The sequence below is a fragment of the Lissotriton vulgaris genome, chromosome 11 (assembly GCF_964263255.1).
Source record: "Lissotriton vulgaris chromosome 11, aLisVul1.2, whole genome shotgun sequence".
NCBI classification, from domain to species: Eukaryota; Metazoa; Chordata; class Amphibia; order Caudata; family Salamandridae; genus Lissotriton; species Lissotriton vulgaris.
In genome coordinates, this window is record NC_141699.1 from 831,573,745 (window position 1) to 831,595,194 (window position 21,450).

Genomic DNA, 21,450 nt, shown 5'->3' on the forward strand with positions numbered 1-21,450 from the left:
GACCACGTTAATTGTGACCCGGAACAGGAAATAAGGGAACGCAAGCAGGCGGGACAAACCTCTGGGGTAATTTAGCGCGCTAGCCATCCCGAGCATGCAGGCAACGCCCCGAACACGCGCACCACGCTCCCGAAGACGAAAAACGGCGTGCGAACGGGCCCAGCAAGCAACTCCGCATGCTTGCGGAGCTACGTGTAGTTCGCGGAGTGCAACTACGTCTTCGCGTAGCTCCGCGGAGTCCGACTCCGCGAACTACGCCCAGGGTTAGTCTGAACTCGGGAACGTCTTAGATGAAGTGCGCACTCGTTAGGGTGCGCGCGCCTCACCAAGGATTCCCCACAGGTGTGTGGTAAATGTCTAGACCACCACTGCGTCTTTCCTCGAGGCAGCCATCTTAGAAATCCTCTGTTGCACTAAAGTACTTCAAGTCTGTTTCTTTGCGTATTCTTCATCTCTCCTGCGCCAGCTACGGTTTAGATAAGTCATTATCGTATCCACTGATTGATTAGGGGTTCTGACAGGTACTTCTCAGTATATAATTTTTTTAAATGTCTTTAAAAGATACAAACACACTTATGTTCTCCATCCATGTTTTATTACTTCAGCTTGGTTGAAGCACATTCCATCGACCATTTTTAACAGTTACTTGTACTTACCTTAAGAATAATAAATAATAAAAAAATTATATATTATAAAATTACCATCTGTGGAAGACAGAAAAAAATACAGTTACAATACATCTTTTACAACACAGAATAATTTGTAAAGTATTACATTTGCCTTTTTTGCTGTTCTCAGAATATATTGAATTTCACTAGAAACAGTGAGTTCAATAGTACTCATCACATAACAGCGAGCAAAAAAAGACAATCAATAAGATTATCGTAAAAAAACCATTAAACATTCTCAATACAATCTAAAAAATTGAAATAAAACATATCTTAAATGTTTTTTTCTAAGAGAAATTTCTTACGTAAATATGACACATCTCAAACAATCATAAAATAACAAAACATTATGATTAATTTTCATACACTGAAAATAATGTTACTTACAAATATATACTGGCAAAATATACAACAAAAACTCGTTATAGGTTTCAAATACTTTTCCGCACAGCCAAATGGTATGCGTCAAATTCTTACTTTGGAAATTGATCAATAGTAATCCTGAGCATCTGCCTCCCAGCGTTCTGATCCAAAAGCACCGACATCATTTGCTCCGTCCCCCAGTGCTCATCCCTCAACCCGATGCTATTCGACATCTAAATGGCCACCCTCACACAAGTAGCCCACCATCACAACTTCAACAACATCTCCTACGCCAACAACACCCAGCTCATCCTCTTCCTCACCAAGAAGCCACATACCACCAAAAGCAACCTCCACGACATATAAAGGATGTCACCAATTACATAAAGAGCAGCTCTCTAAACATGAACTCGCACAAGCTAAAGGTACTCATCCTCAGACCCACCCCTCAGCCTCGGACGACTCCTGCTAGCTGACTACACTGTGGGCAGTACCAACACCTACCAACCATGTCCACGACCTAGGATTCATCCTCACTCCTCCCTCTCCATGTGTAAGCAAGTCTACATCGTCTCCTCGTACTGCTATAACACCGTCCATATGCTCCGCAACATTTACAAGTGGATCCTAACCAAAAGAAGAAGAACACTGTGGCAAAACACTCTACACAGGAATTCCAGCCAAATACCTATAACAACTACAACAAATCGAAAAGACCTTCACCTGAGTGATCATCAATGTCCCCTGCTGCAGCCACATCACCCACCACCTGATACACCTACACTGCCTCAATATCAACAAGAGGATCACCTTCAAGCTCCTCACCCTCACTTACAAAATACTCTACAACACCAGACTAATCTACCTTAACAGCAGAAATCCTGAAAGACCAAATTTTGATCTTAAAATTTTGGATTTAAAAATATTAGGTACGAATTTGGTAACTCTTTAGGCAAACGTTGCTTAAAAACATATTGACTATCATTACAATGTATCCAACCTTTCAGACATTTTAAAGAAACAGTGTAATGTCCAGATGTTGTAGAAGGTCCATCATGAAAAATAATTGCAACAGCTACAAAAGGTATTCCTGATATTGAAACTTGACCATCTACAAAATCTTTAATTAAAGTTTACAATTTTCTTCCATCAGCTCTACAACGTTGCAGCATTAAAATTACATACTGTCCATATCTTTGTATAAATAATGTTAATGACATTTCTGATTTACATTGGCTACACTCTATGTTTTGACTTTCTCCTCTAATTAGATTGTTAAAAGACACTGATTCACAGTCAGGTAAAGTCAAATATATGAATCTTTCATTGTCTATATTAGTGCTACATGTAAACAAACAATTTTGACAGTCATGTTGCCATTTATAAGAAAGGCCAAAAAGGTTTTCAATATCTATACCTTCATCTTCGGGTACACCAAGAATAAACATTAAAACTTCCTGACAATCTTGCTGAATATTCTGCGTAAATTGACTAGAACCAGAACATATGTCCAAAACATTTCGAATATCAGAAACACTTTGTATTTTACTTTTATCACTACTACATTTCTCATAAACAGAATACAACAATGAACAGAATCTTTCATCCCGATTATCAACAATTTGCTGTTGCAAACTTTCAAGAACAAAAACAACATTAACAACTACATTAGCATAACAGTTGACACCACAACTACTATTTTCAAACCGATAACCAACATTCTCTTCAACACTATCCTTTTTCTTTTTGCTTGCAGGTGCAACTTCATCTTGTTTTTTTTTTCTCCACCGTTTCACTACAGATATTCTCAAATCTTCCACCTACCACACACTTTTCAAATTCTGGATATTGACCTAAATTGGATGCATATTCTCTTCTTAACCTATTATACTCTTTCACACAATTTTCATCTGCACGAACCTTTGTCTCATCAAAATCAATCAAGTACAATCCAGATAAAGTTCTGACTCAAGACAAAGCAACATATGCCATACCCTCTTTAAACACGGTACTTCCAATATTCACTAAAGCACTATCTACACTTAAACCTTGAGATTTATGAATGGTCACCGCATATGCCAAACAAATATAAAACTGTTTTCTGCGTACATACACATCTTTTACAAGCAAAAACCAAGATGAACAACGACTAAATTGTTGTACTTCAGCAATTTCATCAAATTTGATTTTCAAAAATTCAATCCCATCTCTATTTACATAATTATCAAAATAAACAATTTTACCTATTGCTCTATTTACTAAACCTTTTTCCACATTCAAATTACGTCGTAAAATTACCCTACAGTTTACACATGCATACAAATTATTTTCTAAACCAGCAGTTTTACTTATCGATTTCTCTAAAGAATCCAATTTCCTCTTCAACCTTTCAGTCAAGAAATAGTGATTCCTTCATGTTCAATTTTACCAATAGCTTCCAATTTTATAATTTCTTCATTTTCCAACTTTAACATTTCTTCATTGAATATAGAAAAATCATGTAGTGTTGGCATTAAGCAGATTACAGATTTGTTTTCTGCAATTCTCATGTATATTTTCTCTGGAACAATATTTTCATTTGGAAACAAATTGGAAAGTAATTGTCTCTGTAAAGCTTGTTTGCCATGTTCAGTCATTTTTCCAATTCTTATATCTTGAAGAATAGTTCCATAATCAGCACAATTTGCCTGTCGCATATTTGCAATAGGTTCCTTATACTCAAAATATGACCAAATGTTTACATTTCCAATGCTCCCCAAAGACTTTTTGGTATCTTCATGTGCCAGTGTTTTAAACACTGGTTGTCTTTTCACAGGAGTAAGTTGTAGAAGATCTCCAAAAACTATGACGTGTTTTCCTCCGAATAACACGTCATACTCTGTTTTAAGAATTTGCTGCATTCTTAAATGCCCAAAGGCAAGCATTAAGTTTGATACCATGCTTACCTCATCAAAAATGAGAAGATGTATTTTCCTCAAGACTCTTGAAACTTCACAACAAGCTTCTCCAGATAGCTTATGGTATTCTAATTTGTTTTCATGCTCTACTGCTAGCATTAATAAACAATGTAAAGTAATTCCTTTAATATTGTGGGCTGGTAATGCAGTTGGAGCAGTGACAACACAAGACAAATGCGACTTAGTTATTTTCTGTAGAAAAGTTGTGATTACTTTAATTAAAAAACTTTTGCCTGTTCCAGCTTGTCCACTCACATACATTCGTATAGGTTCAAATGATGAGCAAAAGCACTCTTTCTTCTTATGAAGTAATCCATGGTCAATCTGTTCTCTCACATGCTCATATATTTCTTTCTGCTCAAGAGTTAGTTGTTCTTTCAAGTTTCCAAAGTTTGTTACATCTTCTTGAGCTTGATACATTGCTGTTTCCACCTCTTCCATAGCAGTTGCTGCTTTATTTTGAACAATTGGTTCTCCTAGTGGGTCCTGACTCAACGGAGCAAAAGTTTGACTCTCTTGAGAACTGTCTCTAGCAATCTCAGCTGCAATTGTAGCTTCTTGCTCCATTTCATCGTTCAACATTTTCACATAATTAGCAAAAACAGGACATTCTATAGTATCTTTAGTTGCATTGAAGGAATCTTCATAGCTCTCGAAATCTCCAAGTAATTCCAATTCTGAATGCCATGGTTTGAAAAGTTGCAAAAGAGCTAAATAGTAAAATTCCCTTTCGTCAGGTGTTTCGCAACTCAGTTTACGGTGATTAATCAAATGTCCTTTTCTTTCACCAGACATCCTTCAGAACCAATCACAGCATATATACCATTATTGATGTTTTCTGTAATATTCCATTTAAAAATATAGTTTTGCAGCACTTCATAGAGACAAATGTTCTCAAGATGATGACTTCTATTTGGATAATATGTATGCAACATATTTGTTTTCACAATATATGTACTTTCTGGCTCTTTTTCAGTTAAATATTCAATTTCTTGTACAGATTTAAGAACTCTGTTTCGTGTTGCAGCAAGACCTAGACTGACCCAAACGATTCTTTTAGATTTGGAGTATAGACTTGCAGATGATAAGCGATCCGAGCATTCATACACTCCAATTTCTCGATAAGATAAAATCTTCAAACTGTAAGTATATCATTTCTTACTTAGACTCTTCTTGTGGGAAATCTCTTCCCACATTTCCTTCAATTCCGTTTTTTCTGATATTGTTATGTACGATGTTACATATCGAGCAACAGCAATGGAATTGTCTGCAACATATTGAATATCCATATTAGCATTCCACATGGACAAAATGACTGGGTGATAGTCATTTATGTATTTTGACTCTTCATTTCTTCATAAGTTGTAGGTATTTTTTGGAGACTTTCTTGTGATAGTATGTCGCAAAGATGACATAAAACTGTTCACTCTTCCTTTCGATATTACTGGACATGGTATCCAAAACAGCATTTGGTGTAGAATTTGTCCTCAGATTTGTACTTTCGACGACAGTATTTCCCACAACGATGGCTTTGGAATCGTAAGACTTGTTGTCTGAAGTTCTTATCTTGTGTACTTTTGGGTATATCACATGTAGCATATTCTTCAATAAAAGACAACACAGTATCATCTGAGTCTGTACCAAATTTAAGAGCATTTTTGATCCATATCAGCATGTGTATGTGAGGAGCACCTCTTGCTTGATACTCCTTTCTCCCAAAAAAGTCCAGAAACTCTCCAAGAGGAGGATTTTTTTTATTGGTGATAAAAGACATCATAGCTTCAAATCTATGAGTGAAATACCTGCATACATTAACTGGATCCAAAGACCACTATTCTCCAGGTGTCTTGTATTCAATATTTAGTATATTTGGGTTTACCTCTCGAAGAAATTAAAGTAAATCATCCCAAGCATATTTAGCACAGCTTAGAGTAAGGAACCATGTAGGAGTTCCTAAGTTCCTTAGCATACATTTCAGTTCTCCATGACGACGGTACCAGTACTCATTAGTACCACGTTGACACGCCATGAGATTAATTAGCAGAGATTCCAAAACAATATCTTTCTGCAGTACTTTATCCATAAATTCCTTTGCCGAAACATTTTGCAGATCTACACCTGTTTTAAATATATGGTTTACTGCGTAAGAAAGTCCAGACAAATCACCCTCAAACAAAAGATGAAACAAATACGGAATACATTGTCGAAATCTTGGATCTTCTGCATATAATCTTGATGTCCGGTATTCAGATGCAGGGATCTGCACAGGTCGGTCATCATATCGTCCTCCTTTTCCTGTGGGAAACAATTGAGGGAAAGAACGAGCTTCCAAGCTTTTTTCCCATACACTAATGGGACTTCCTTTTTGCTTCTTTCATTTGGAATAACTCTATAGTATTCCACATCACTTCTTTAGAATGCAGTGGACGAACACTGTAATGTTCGTAGATTTCTTCAGTTCTAGACACATCCACTTTTTCAATTTGTCCAGATGGCAAGTCACTATTTTCTTCTACAGTTATTTCTTCTACTCTCACATACACATTTCTGTAATATTGATTATTTTTTACCAGATACAACGTTGCCTTTTTCACTTTCCTAACATCCACTAATTCTTGCCAGATTTTCTTTCTCTCAGTAGGAAAGCCATTAACAAGAATAACTAAAGGTTCATCCTCTACATTTTCTACACCAATTGTTTCAATATTATTCTTTAAATCTATAGGCAAATATACAACTCTTCCCTTTAATCCTCTCTGTAAATCAGAAGGAGGCAATTTTCCTGTCTTAGGCTCCATACAAACAAATGCCTGAAATGGATGCACACATTGATTAAGAATAGACTAATAGGTATTAAAATCCATCAGTTCAGAAGGAATATTTAACAACTCAAGATTATTATGCACAGCTCTAGCAGGCATTTTGTTCTCGTCTAATTTGCTATAATAATATTTACAAATACGCTGATCAGAACCCAAATTAAAACAATCTCTACCTACAAATAAGTTGCAAAATCCTTCCACTCATTAATGAATAACTTTTATTGTTTGGTTACTCAAAACCATTACATTAAAACAAACGTATAAAAAAAAATTACAAAAGTTAAAACAGGGAATGTGTTAGCGAAATAGTCTGTGCATCTACGGAGTCTCTATTCATTTAAGCCCTGAGTGGCCATCAACTTAGACCGTGTCTCTTGGATGAACTTCCCAAATGAGGCCATGTATTTTACTGTAGACAGTGGATATAATTGATGGATCACCTCCTTTATGGTGCGGGTCCCCGCTTGTCTTAGAATGGGCCTTAGGTAGAGACTGCATGCTGCACGCAGGGCCGGGCAGCAAAATAGCAGATGAGCATGGGACTCACGCTTGTAATTGCAGAGCCTGCATTCCAATGCACCCAGCTCTGCCCGTTTAACAGCATATAGTTCTTTAATGGGCAGAGGGTGTAGTCTGTAGGCTAGAATCTTATGGAGAGCTGTGCGGCCCACAGCCTGCGTGAGATGCTGTTTGGGATTATACACAATATGCGGCAGGCATAGGGTCTCGTGCAGGTCTCTTATCGCTAATGACTCCAAGTCCAATTCGCGGGAGCGAGCCCGAACTTGTTTCTTGATTGCGTTTTTGATCGCCATGTAGTTGACTAGTTCGGGGTCCCAAAACTCAGCGGCCAGATTGAGGCGAACGTTTGCCGCGGTAAGGGTAGCTGACCAAGGATTCCCGGGTTCCAAAAAGATATATTTCAAAACTGCCTTAAGTGTCTTATCTTTTGCGGTTGTAGCAAGGTAGTAGTATTTACCTAAGGCCGCCATCTCTTCCAGATTTTGTTGGTTGAGCGAGAATTCTAGGATAAGGGTGTTTCTAGTGCACTTCGGTAGATGAAATAATCTCTTGTATGCTCTGCAATGAATTTTTTCAAGTTCCTTGTTGAGTTTGCCCGGGTACACTTGCTGAGCGTAGTTGAGGGCCGGCATTAGTTTAGCCTTTAATACTCTTTGAATGGCCGTTGTAGTTGGGCTGTGTAGGGAAGCTTGTAATTTGCAGAGTGCGTAAGTGATGGTTTTCCCTTTGCCTTGGATTTTCTTTAACTGGGCGCCGGAGAGACCTGACTCGTGGTAGCAGACTCCCAGGTAGGTATATCATTGTCTGCTTTCCAAGGAGAGATGACCACGATTCCATTTTACTCGTTTTTTATGTGAGTAGTGCCCAAAAATAACTATTTTTGATTTGGAATGATTTGCCACCAACCTGTTTTCGTTGTTGTATGTTGCCAGGGCGGTGAGCATCTTTTGTAGTCCTATTTTAGTGTGATCCAGGAGTACCAGATCGTCAGCGTACTGCATGAACTGGATTTTGACCCCCCCAATCCTTGGGGTTGCTAGGGCTGCCCCCAACAGGGCTGTCTCCATATCTGCTGTGTACAGATTGAACAGCAGTGGCGCTAACACGCACCCTTGCTTTAGGCCTCGGTCCGTGTCGACCTTCTCAGATGCGGAATCACTCGAGAGTTTAATTCTAACCCACATTTTTTGATAGAGTGACTGAATTGCTCTTAGCAGGGTCGGATTGATGTTCCATTGTGCCAGCTTTCTCCATAAAATTGCGCGGTCTACCCCATCGAAAGCGGCAGAGTAATCGATGAAGCAGGTGAATAGAGGGAGGGTTTTACGCGACCGAGCTTGATAGGCCAAATAGGAGAGTGCAGTGATGTTATCCACGGTCGAAGACCCGGGTCTGAAGCCAGTTTGACAGAAAGGCAAAAGACCTTCTTCACGTGCCCAATCTGCGTGGTCCGTTAATATTGCACTAGCATAGTCTTTGCCCTCGATGTCCAAGAGGGCAATCAGTCTGTAGTTGGACGGATCTGATTTTGGGCCCTTCCTATGGATTGGGTGTAAAAGCGAGCCTCTCCAGGAATCAGGCACATCCCCCAAGAGCCAGCATTCGTCATATAGATGGGACAGATTTTCGGACCAGAATTCGATGTACGCTTTAAACAATTGGCCAGGAAGGCCATTTGGGCCTGGTGCGCCATTTTTCCAGATTTTTTTTAGGATTTTTGAGACTAGCAATTTACAAGGCGAGGCCTTCTTGTCGGTGGTGGAGTATGGCTCGTCTCTTACTATCGGTCCATTATTTACCTGGGAGACCGGTTTGTCTTCGTTGTATAGAGCTTTTACGTGGACTACTCAGGTTGAGGCCTCAAGGGAGTTTTCTCTGCGATTAGTGCCTCAGCCGAGATTACTTAGGTAGCTCCAGATCTCTTGCATTTTCCCGTGGCTCAGCAGGTCAAAGATCTTCAGCCATTGTCTACCGCAATATTCGCGTTTTGCAGCCCATACTTTCTTGGAATGGTTTTTTACGGCCTCTTGTAGTTGTTTTTTATCTGAAGCTGTGCCATTTTTACGGAAAGCTTTTCGTTTCATGTTCAAGTGTTAGCACTATTTTTGATTACCCGGTTGAATCCGAATGCAGCTGGTAGATCCCAATGGGGAGTCCTGTTTGCGTCCTCTCGACGTATCGCCGCTAATATCCCAGGGATGCCATACCATGTTATTATAGCGCCCTTCTTCTGTTCACACGATGGTCAGCCCGCCCCCGAGTTCATCCAGTTATTAAATTTGGAGGTCGCTGCGTGCCCCCATTTAATTCTTTTAGGGAGCTTTATCAGTTTGTCTCCGTCAGCAGCCCCCATGCATTGCAGCCTGTGGTGTATTTCTGCTGTGAGGTTCAGAGTGATTGTTAGGGTGGCATGGTTGCTGTCACTGCGCGAATGGACCGTATAATCTGACATTAGGGGTTGCAATTTGTCACTTAAAATGATATAATCGATCGTCGTCTGATTATTATACGTGGGGGCGACAAAAAACCCTGGATTGTTCTTTATATGGACTGAATGTGCCGAGGCCAGTTTGTACGATTTTAGTAGTTCGTTCATTGCCTTAGTAGCACCAGACTTGTGGTTTTGTCTACTCAAGACCCCTATATTATGAATGTTGAGGTCTTGAAGGATAATTCAATCGTATGCCGGAAATTGTAGCAACAAAGACTCTAGATGGTTTATTAGCATGTGCAGGTTTGCTGCATGCCCGTGCGGGTTGTGATAGATGTTAATTACTAGAATTGAAGTTGTTCCATGTGACGGGTAGAAGCCTTTCAAAATACCCTCCTGGAGCGTATTTGGTAGGTTGTTTATTTCCGTAAATTCTAGTTTAAGCGTGTGCTTTATATAGATACATGTCCCACCTGATGGTCTTCCAAATATGTTGGTCTTTGTTGCTGCTTTGCCGTATTCTGCGTATCCTCTAAATGAAAGTGGGTTAATCAGCCAAGATTCTTGTATACAGATTATATCTGCCTCCTCCAGAAAATTCACCGCAGCTTGGTTAGGTAACAGCTTTTTGAAACCTGCAACGTTCCAAGTCATGATTTTCAGGGTCTTTGTGGTTCCGGCTTTGTTTACGAATTTCACCTGCTCGTTGGTCGTGCGTTGGTGTGCGTGACCTGTGTCTTCAGGGAGGTGCCTGTTAAGAGCGGGGGTTTAATACTAGTGGCAGCCAGGACCAGTCCTTGTTCGCGCGACCCCTCGATACGCATGAGCATTTTCCTTGACTCAGGTTTGCAGTTATCTTAATTGGGGTCCCTTTGATTAGGCCTGTGTTCGTACAGCCCTTGGACCCTTGAAGAATTGATGCTGCGTCTTGGGCGTGGGCAGGGGCAGTGTTCAAGCATGGATGCCCCCAGCGTGCTGTTCATGAGTTTCCAAGTCGCAGTGTGAATGATGAGCTTTTAATATTGAGGGGTATTTTTGTGCTGGCTGCTGCTTTATTTTTATTCCCCAGTTTTCCAATAGCGTTTGTTGACTCTTCAGTGTCTCCACCATATGTGGGCTAATGAAAGTTATCTCCGTGGTTTAATTTTTCTCCTCCGGGTCTGGCGGAAGGAAGGAGATGGTCTCAATGTCTGTGGTTTTTGTCCCTTCCAGCCCTGGGATATTTGCGCAGAGTATCAAGAAGTTGCTGTGGTTAAGAATATCCCATTTGCCCTGAGAGGCATAATCGGGATACAGCCTTATTTTCCGATCCTGAGTTGTTATTTGAGTTGAGTGGAGTACAGGGTCCACGTCCTTCTGCTTCTTGGCCTGAGTGCGAGCAAATAATGACTGAACCATGCCGGGCCAATGAAGGGTTGCCTGGTTTGATGGCCTTGTGGTTTGCTGGACTACCACCACGCGGGAGAGGGGGCTAAGCGGCTTGTTGTTGAATAGCCTGTTCTCTGCATAATCGAGCGTGGGGGCCAGAGTCCCATTAGGAGGGCGCTGGGAGGTTTCCGTGATTGCAATAGTCACTGTGGGTTTTTTGGCATCTGGTGACACTTGGGTCACTCTGCTCGATATGGCCTTTGTGTAAGTGGATTGCTGAAAGCTTGTTGGATAGGGATCGTGGTCGCTTGAAGGGGCATAATTTACTTCCCCATTGTTTTGTCCTTGCAGGTCAGTTACTTGGTTTTCTGTTTTCAGAGCAGGAGTATGCCGGAATACTGCCAATTGGGCCGGCGTCATCGGATCTGTTGCTGAGTTAGTTGTATACTAAGCTTCTGCGACTGTCGCCTTTTTTTCTGCTGTTTTAGTGATAGCTGCCAGTTGGATCGTTTGTGTGTCAGTCTGTGTGTCAGGACGTAGCCAATGCCGAATGGAGCAGGTAACAAGTGATTTGTTCTTGTTCAACCTGTTGAGTTTTCTTAGTTTTTTTTTATTCTTCCGGGATAGATTTTGGTGTGCTGGGCTATTCAGTTTGGAAATATGTTGAGTGTCATGATTTTTAGCCCGATCCGTGGTAGCATTTGTACCGCTCTCAGTGAACGTCGCTGGGAGCACCGTGCAGGCGTTTTTTTCACTTTTGTAGGATTCCTTGCTACAAATTTGATGTGTTGTTATGCCTTTTGTTTTTAAAGGTGCCTGGACGGTGTCCTGTGCAAGCGGTTTCTGATGCTTGCTTGCTTCGTTCTTGAGATCCTCGACTAATGTGGTCATGATGTTTGGTAAATTTTCTAGACTATGGAGAATTGGGCTGCAACCACAAGGCTCTAGTTTTAAGTTTGTTCTGTCCTGTGCTCTTCGAATCAGTGAATTCAAATTGTCCAATTTAGAGTCTATCCCGGCTATCAAACTTGCAACAATTTGCAGAATGTTGATTTGTGCGTCACGCTTGTCTGCGTGCATTATGGCTGCGCCTGTCATTGAAGTGAGGGTCTCATTGATCAGTGATAGATGATTAGAAATTACTGGTGTCTTCTCCCCCTTATCCGCGCGGCTGCTCGCAGACATTGGAGACTGGACCGTTTTGTCGTGTTCCGGAGTGCTCCATCGTAACAAGTTCAGGGGCTGTTTTTGTATTAGGTCAGGTGAATTTGGATTTCCTCCTTCGATTACCGCGTAGATGCTATCAGGCACATCGGATATGATTGCTCCGTTTGCAGAGGTTCTTCCTTCTCTGGCAGCATGTGTGCTATCAAGCTTGTCAGTCATAGGTTCTCTGTTTGGGGTAGGGCACAGCTGAAGGCCCTCCAGTTGTTGATGGGTCAGGGCTGTGGTAATTGTATGGGGAGGCTTAAGTAAAGCTGTGTTCGAAACTGCTGATTTGGAGAGTGTTCCGCCCCGATGCGTGATTATTGTTGGTGAAAGAGGGATGCCAAGTGCCCGAGAGGCTGTAGGTTTTGAAGGCTGCCCGTCCTCTGTTGCCCTATTGGTGGGTGGGCTATTTGGAGTCCGGTGGGATTCTGCAGGGTTGGATGGTTTAAGGTTGAGAAAGTCTCTTATGTCTCTATTGCCTGCAGTCCCATTAGGAGTGTCTTTCACGCTGGGACCGGTCTTGTATACAGGTGGCTTAGGAGTCCTCCAGGATGAAGCTGTTTGGCCCGGAACTAAGAGTTCTGCCGGTGCACCCGGGGACGTGGGCGTGGCTCCGGTTGCTCCAGCTATGCCTGTATATACCCCGTCCAGGGGCCCTGGCCCTAACCCTTGGTAGGAGCTCCCTGTTCCTGGGGGTTAGAATAGCTTCGCCTTCTGTCTCCTGGCTGATCTGTGGGGACGGGGCCTCTCCTGTAGTTGTATTAGATTAGAGTTTCTGGTCCTCATGGTTTTGCCAAGTTGATTGACTTGCCCGATTCAGCTGGGCGCAATGCCTTCTACTTAATGTGGTGGGGGCGATGGGAGCAGTGGTGTGGTAATGAGGGCTGATTAATCAAGTCAATCTCCCCTCCAGTGGTGCCAAGGTCTAAGTGTTTCTCCTTGCAGCGGCCAGCGCCGGTGGGCAAGGGGAGGGGGAAGGAGGAAGGGGCCTCTGCGTGAGTGATGGAACTTTCACACCCCTCCTGTGGCTTGCCTGACACTGCTGCTGCTGCCGCTGCTGGTGTACTTGTACCAATACTATTCTCTCCTATGGAGGGGCAGGATATAATACCTCCTGCATTTGCCTGCGTTAATTGTCTTGCCCCTGCTCATAAATCCCTGTAAAGGGGAGTATCTTACTTTAGTGAAAGTGAAGTTGGCGATCAGCTCCTGCCGTCAAATCGCCTCAGTGCCTCCACGACGGATTGTCTCTGTTGCCCCGGGGCCCAGGTGCCCAGGTACCAGCAGCTCCGGGCCACTGCTGGAAGTAACTGGTGTTGAAAGGAGATGGTGACTTCACTTTTTCTCCTTGCTTTTGTGCTTTAATTCTTTAATTCTTTGTACTGTAGGCTACCACTGCGGCTCTCGCCTTCTGCCACTACTGCTCCCCTCGCTTAGGCCGGGCTTAGGCAATCCGCTGCAGCGCCCGGGGCCCTTTTCCCAGCAGCGGGCACTCATTATTATTTTCCTTTTCACTTTTTAAATACAAATCAACAGTCCTAGCCTGATTTTTATAATGAGTTCGTCGACAACAGACACAAGAATAATTTGGCCTTTCACCTGAAATCACCTTAAACTTTATAATTTCTTGCTCAAACTTTTCTGTACTATAATGTTGTACATTCTCTTCTACATTTTCCTCTATTAATATCTCAATTTCTGCACTGTCTTCCTCAGGACCAAAATAACTAACCTCAATTACATCACAAACGTTCTTTACATTTGATACAGTTCCATGCAAAAGAGCACTGTTCAACTTTTTTAACAGTAGAGCTGGACTTTTTGCATAATACAATCTTCTGACTAATTTCCTCATTTCAGAATGATGTACTGCTAACATCCTGAAATGGTCAAAAACACTTCAACATACTTTTTCAGAAACACAAGCCAGAGAATGACCTTGCAAACCAGTATTTTCTCTCAGTCTGCAAGGGTCTAGTCCTTGCAACATCTTAATCTTTTGTTTAACACTTTTCTTAGTGAAGTAGTGAAGTAGTGTGGCTCACTGGTTAGAGGCGGCAGACCCGAGAGCAGAGGACGGCCCGGGACCAGGGTTCGATTCCCGGCGCGGCAGGTTTCTGGACCAGGGTCAGCGGACTCGGTAATTCTCTCGCCTCGGTGCCCACTCTGATCAGCGATCACACTCGGCAACTCTGGGCATTAGCTTGCCTCATCTTCACTAACGGCCCCACCAGACCGCCGGGGATGCCTGGTCTCACCCTGGAGATACCCATTAAGGGACCATCTCTCAGAGAAGCCAGGAAGGGTTTCGCAGCGGTCGAAGCGCCTTGGGACCCTACGGGTAAGTAGTGCGCTATATAAATGCCAATACATTTACATTTACATTTACATTACTTAGTATAGTTAGGTACGAAATTGCGTAAAAAATCAATAGATTCTTGCCGTACACTACACATACTACTACAATTCCAAGTGTACACTGGAGCTTTAGGACGTCTCCCTAAAACTTCATCAGCTAACACCTCTTCTGCATTTCTAGGAACAATTTTCTCTTTCTCAATAGAACAACCATTTCTAACCTCATAAGCACGACCACTAGTGTCAACTGCATGCAACAAATCATTACTCTGAAGATAACTTTCTTCATTAAAAAAAGGCTCAGAACTTGAACTATGTTTCCATTCACCCCCAAAAAACTCAGAAAAATTACTACTGTTAATTACTCTTCTCCCCTTACTTTTGGCCTTCATTAAATGGATTGGCTTATCTAGTGATCGAAATCTATTGATTACTAAAATAAACAATTTTGTTTTCAATTCAATAGCTTTCTCAACTACATTTTCATTACCTTTCTTTTTCTTATAAAATGCTGTTTTTTTGCATCCCTTAATTTCTTTAATTAAATTTAACACAATTCTATTAAAAAAGATTTTTTTCCTAATTTCCATTAATGGGTTTTTCCTCCAATTACCAATTACTATACACTATTTTTTCTGCAGTTGACTTTCCATGATTGTTCTCTTTATTCTTCTTTTTCTTTTTCGCTGCAGATACACTAATACCATTTTTCACTTTGTGCACACTACTCTTTAATATTTTCCTCAGAAAAGTGTTCCTTCTCTTACCAGGACTTTTTTCTTTTTCTTAACACATGGTTATTCATGTAAATCTTGTGGATGACTTCTCTTCAAATTAACACCTTTATTTTGTTGTTTCCTCTTTTCAGATGTGGTAGGCATGATACAGTTTTTTCAGTATTGATAAACAGAATCTATTAAAAAAATATATATAACATTACAAAAATAAATATATGAAATATTCTATAATATTACTTATAAGAACAGAGGGAGGATTATGAGGACAAACGTGAGACTAAGAAAATAAAAGTACTTACAACAAGAGAGGAAGAAGTATGAAACAAGGGAAAATATAACGAAAAAGGGGAGTATAAACAGACACTGCAATATAACGGAATAAAGGAAGTATGAATAAACTGGAAAGTATCAATAGGTAAGGGAGAGTATCAAGAGAAAGATGGAAATATGAGGAGAGAATAAAGAGTATAAGAAGAAAAAAGAGAGTAAGAGGACAGAAGGGGCAATATAAGAAGAGAGAGAAAGATTCTAAAGAAAAAAGAAGGAATATGTGAAAATACGCGCAACTATAGGAACAAAAAAGGAATACTAGCCAAGGACAGTGTGTGTAAGGACAGAGAGAACAATATCAGAAGAGAGCACGAAGAATGTGGGGAAAAGTGGAGCAGAAGGAAAAAAGGGGTGTACAAGAACAGAAGATACAGTCTGAGGAGAAAAGAAGGAGTATAAACAGATGGAGGATTATGAAGAGTGAAAGTGAATGACAAAAGGGGCAGAAGTATGACAAAGAGAAACAAATATAAAGAGAGAGATCAGTATGAAAAGACGGAGAATGTGAGGAAAGTGCTGCAGAGTGTATGCAGGGAGTCAAGGAGGAGTAAGAGAAGAGAGCAAACAATATGAACAGATTTAAGAAGTATAAACAGAGACGACAGAAAATGAAAATAGAAAAGAAATATGAAGAAAAAGAGGAAAATATGAACACAGAGAGAAGGAGTATAGGACACATGGAAATATAAGAAAAAAATCAGTAGTATGAGGAGACATGGAGAAGTAAGAGAAGAGAGGAGAATATGAAAACAGGGGGGAGTGTAAGACCAGGGGGGAAAATGAGGAGAGGAATATGACAATAAGAAAAGACGGCAATATTAGTAGAGAGTGCAAAGTATAGGAAAAGAGAGGAGAAATGGGAGTACAGAGAGAAGAATATTAGAAGAAAAAGAAAAGTATGAGAAAACAATAGGGAGTACCTGCAAAGAACAGCGAGAATAAGAAGAAACAGAGAATAAAAGAACAGAAGAGTATATATGAAGAAAGAGGGAGGAATGTAAAAAGACACAGAGACAAAAATATGGAGAAAAGACAATTATAAAGGAAGACTGACCATATAAGGAGAGAGGGAGTACTATGAGAAGACAGTAAGAACTATGACAACAGTGGTAAATATAAAGACAAGGGAGAATATAAAGAGGAGGACAAATATGAAAAAAGAGAAGCAAGTATGAAAAAAAGTATAAAAAGAAAGAAAAATATAAGAAAAAGAAGATAGTATAATGAAAGAGGAAGGAGTAAGACGAGACAGGAGGGAGTATAACAAGAGAGTGTAGAACATTTGCAAAAAGGTCCAAATATAATTCCTTAATGTACACACATGCACAGTGTGATATTACCCAAAAAATCTTAAGACCATGCATTTTACCAAAACACATTTACTACTGTAAAACGTTTAAAAAGGAGCGAATAAAGGGGCATATTATCAAGGACCGATGGTAAAATTATCGCCGTTTTATCGGCCGGAAACTGCCGATAAAATGGCGATAATGGGCTTGATAATACGCCCTCGTTATTTCCCATAGAAACCCATGTTCTGGTGTTAACATGTGCTTCTATGGAAATTAACAAGGGCCTTGATAATATGCCCCATAATTCCTTAATGTACACACATGCACAGTGATTTACTACTGAAAAACCTTTGACTATACATATTCCACGTATATAATTACTACATTTCAGTGAACAACACTGACTCATTTTCCAAATACGTATGCAATTTACTACATTATTTCTTCCACTATTACATCAAAAAAACTAACACAATTAAACGACAAAGACTCACAAGGGGCTTGTAAATCGACCCAGACTATATACAGATGGAGAGAAACAAGAAAGAGAACAGAACAGGGAGTGTCAAGAAAAAAATTAAATGTGAAGAGAAAGGGAAGAAAATGAGGAGACAGAAGGAATAAGAGAAGAAAGAGGAAAATATAAACACAAAGAAGGGCAATATGACCACAGAGGACAATATAAGAAAAAGACAGTAGTACAGAGAGAGAGAAAGGAGTAAGAGGAGAGAGAGGAAAGTATAAAAAGAGAGGCTAGAAATTATGGAAAAAGGGACAAATATAGGGCGACACATGATCGCTGCTTTTATTGGCAGGAAACTGCCGCTAGAGCGGCGATAAGGGGCTTGATATTATGGCCTTGTGAATTCCCATTGAAGCCCAGGTTAACACCATAACCTGGGCTTCTATGGGAATTCACAAGGGCATTTTATCAAGCCCATTATCGCCGCTTTAGCGGCAGTTTCCTGCCGATAAAAGCAGCGATATTGTATCGCCCCTTCTTGATAATATGGCCCATAATTCCTTAATGTACACAGACGAACATTGTGAAAATTAAACAATAAAATATAACAGCATGCATTATAGCAAAACACATTTACTACTATAAAACGTTTAACAAGGGACGAATATAGGGGCATATTATCAAGACAGGCGATAAAATTATTGCCGCTTTATTGGCAGAAAACTGCTGATAAAGTAGCGATAATGGGCTTCATAATATGCTCTATGGAATTCCAATCGAAGCCCATGTTAGATGTCCTTCACATCTAACATGGGCTTCGATTGGAATTCCATAGAGCATATTATCAAGCCCATTATCGCTGCTTTATCATCAGTTTTCTGCCAATTAAGCGGCGATAATTTTATGTATAAAAAAGACGGAGCACACGTGTTGTTCGCCATTTTAGAGTTGTTCCAAAGCACCGAACAAGGGGCCCACTACTACATGCCTGGCCTCTTTGGTCACTGAGTTACTGGTGCCCGAAGCACTGAGCGGGTGAAGTACCTGCGATGATGATGGGAGCACGCGTATGTCGTTAGCCATACAGATATCAAGACTCGGCACCATATATGAGACTTCTTTGTTGGAGATCGGGACTACATCATGAAGAAGGTGTCTTTTCCACGAAAAGGTGAGCAGTGAGACTTGAGTAGGCATCGGAAGGAATCAAAGGGTTGTAGCTGACTACATACAAAAATGAGACTTAGTATTTTAGACGAACGCACTCCTACATAATGTATTAATTAACATGTTTAATTTTTTTCCCCAATAGCAGTAACATTTTTATGATCGCTGAAATGTCCGGAATATATTCACAATACAAACAGTTCGTAGAAATGTGACAAACAACGTCTATAAAAGCGCAATATTATCTAATTCCAAATTAATATAGCAACAATTAGTAGTATGTAGTATGCAGCAGGCGCGCAAAACACACATTGGGCTAACAGGGCTTCAGATAGGATGAGATAGCTTCCTCTGCCCACACACAGTCTCACCCGAGTACGTCACAGGTCTTTTAAAGACATTCTGCTTGTTAATGAGGCTTTGATATCCCCCTGCTTACAGCCCCTGCAGCTCCACTCTTCTTTTTGCTTGAACTTAAGACCCCACCCCAAATTTGTTCTAGCCCCGCCCCATATTTTTGACTGTGGTTGCGCCTCTGGCTTCAGGTACCCCCTCCCCTGTCGTGTGTGTCTCTCTAACATTTTAATGTCTTTTTTTCTCTTTCTCTTTCTTACTCTCTCACATCATTTCTCTTTCTTTTTTAAAGTTTTGGAAGCTGCTATCTCCACTCTGCTGTATACAACATTATTGGAATTGAAATGATTAACTCTCTTGATTACAGTCAAGGCTTCTTCCACACGTAGAGCACCATGTTTCAATCACGCCAATGGCACTAGGTGACAAAGAATTTTGTTTCTGAAACAACAACAAATTATCTGTGAAAGGAGTGAGTGGGTAGTGTGCACCAGCTTCACTGTGTAAAATGTATAATTACCTCCGAGCTGTGACAACAGATAGGTTACAACAGTCTGACAAACAGATCTACAAGCTTATTACGCCACTTTTGTTTCACTTTTAACATGGGAAAAGTGACGCAAGGAGCTTGTAAATCTGCGTCTCACTTTTCATGAAAAAATCTGAACTCCAGTCTCTGCGAGACAGTTTTAATGTTGTTTTCTCTCTCTTTCTTTATCTCTCTCACTCTCTGTGACATCATTTCTCTTTCTCTTTTAAACTTATAGACACTGCTGTCTGCTTTCAAGAAAAAATCTCAAATCCAGACTCCGCGAGACAGTTTTAATGTTGTTTTCTCTCTCTCACTCTCTGTGACAACATTTCTCTTTCTCTTTTAAACTTATAGAAAATGCTGTCTGCTTTGACGTCTAGAACAACAGTTGTACTCAAGTTGTGAACTCCGGTGGCCGCAGTGTTTATACAAGGTAAGCACAGAGGACTAGATATACAATGCCTTCATTACAATGCATTAGAAATAAGTCGGCATATTTACAATCCCGTTGTGCCACTTTTGTGTCACTAACACAGTAGGCACTTCCATATAGACACCACTTGAATGCGGCATTATAACAGAACTGAAATGTACTAGGCACACTGCACACGTAAAACCGTAGTGTTACCTTCATTTGTGAAAGAAGAGAGTGGGTAGTGTGCAGCAGCTTCACTGTGTAAAATGTATAATTACCTCAGAGCAGTGACAACAGATAGGTTACAACAGTCTGACAAACAGATCTACAAGCTTATTATGCCACTTTTGGGTCACTTTTAACATGGGAAAAGTGACACAAGGAGCTTGTAAATCTACGTCTGACTTTTCAAGAAAAAATCTCAACTCTAGTCTCTGCAAGACAGTTTTAATGTTGTTTTCTCTCTCTTTCTTTATCTCTCTCACTCTCTGTGACATCATTTCTCTTTCTCTTTTAAACTTATAGACACTGCTGTCTGCTTTAACGTGTAGAAGCAAAGGTGTCTTCGAGTTGTGAATTCCACTGGCCACAGTGTTTGGCCGCAGTGTTTATACAATGGTAAGCACAGAGGCCTAGATATACAAATCCTTCATTACAATGCATTATAAATAAGTCGGCATATTTACAATCCTGTTGTGCCACTTTTGTGTCACTAACACAGTAGGCACTTCCATATAGACACCACTTGAACGCGGCACTATAACAGAACTGAAATGTACTAGGCACACTGCACAGGTAAAACCGAAGTGTTACCTTCATTTGTGAAAGGAGAGAGTTGGTAGTGTGCAGCAGCTTCACTGTGTAAAATGTATAATTACCTTCCAGCAGTGACAACAGATAGGTTACAACAGTCTGACAAACAGATCTACAAGCTTATTACGCCACCTTTGTGTCACTTTTAACATGGGAAAAGTGACGCAAGGAGCTTGTAAATCTACTTTTGACTTTTCAAGAAAAAATCTCAACTCCAGACTCTGAGAGACAGTTTTAATGTTGTTTTCTCTCTCTTTCTCTCTCTCACTCTCTGTGACATCATTTCTCTTTCTCTTTTAAACTTATAGAAAATGCTGTCTGCTTTGACATCTAGAACAACAGTTGAACTCAAGTTGTGAACTCCGGTGGACTCAGTGTTTGGCCGCAGTGTTTATACAGCGGTAAGCACAGAGGCCTAGATATACAATGCCTTCATTACATTGAATTAGAAATAAGTCGACATATTTACAATCCCGTTGTGCCACTTTTGTGTCAGTAACGCAGTAGGCAATTCCATATAGACACCACTTGAACGCAGCACTATAACAGAAGTGAAATGTACCAGGCACACTGCACACGTAAATTCGTAGTAATTGTAATGCTGCAGCTTATTTACTCACATCTACATAATTCTAAACTGTAATTTTCT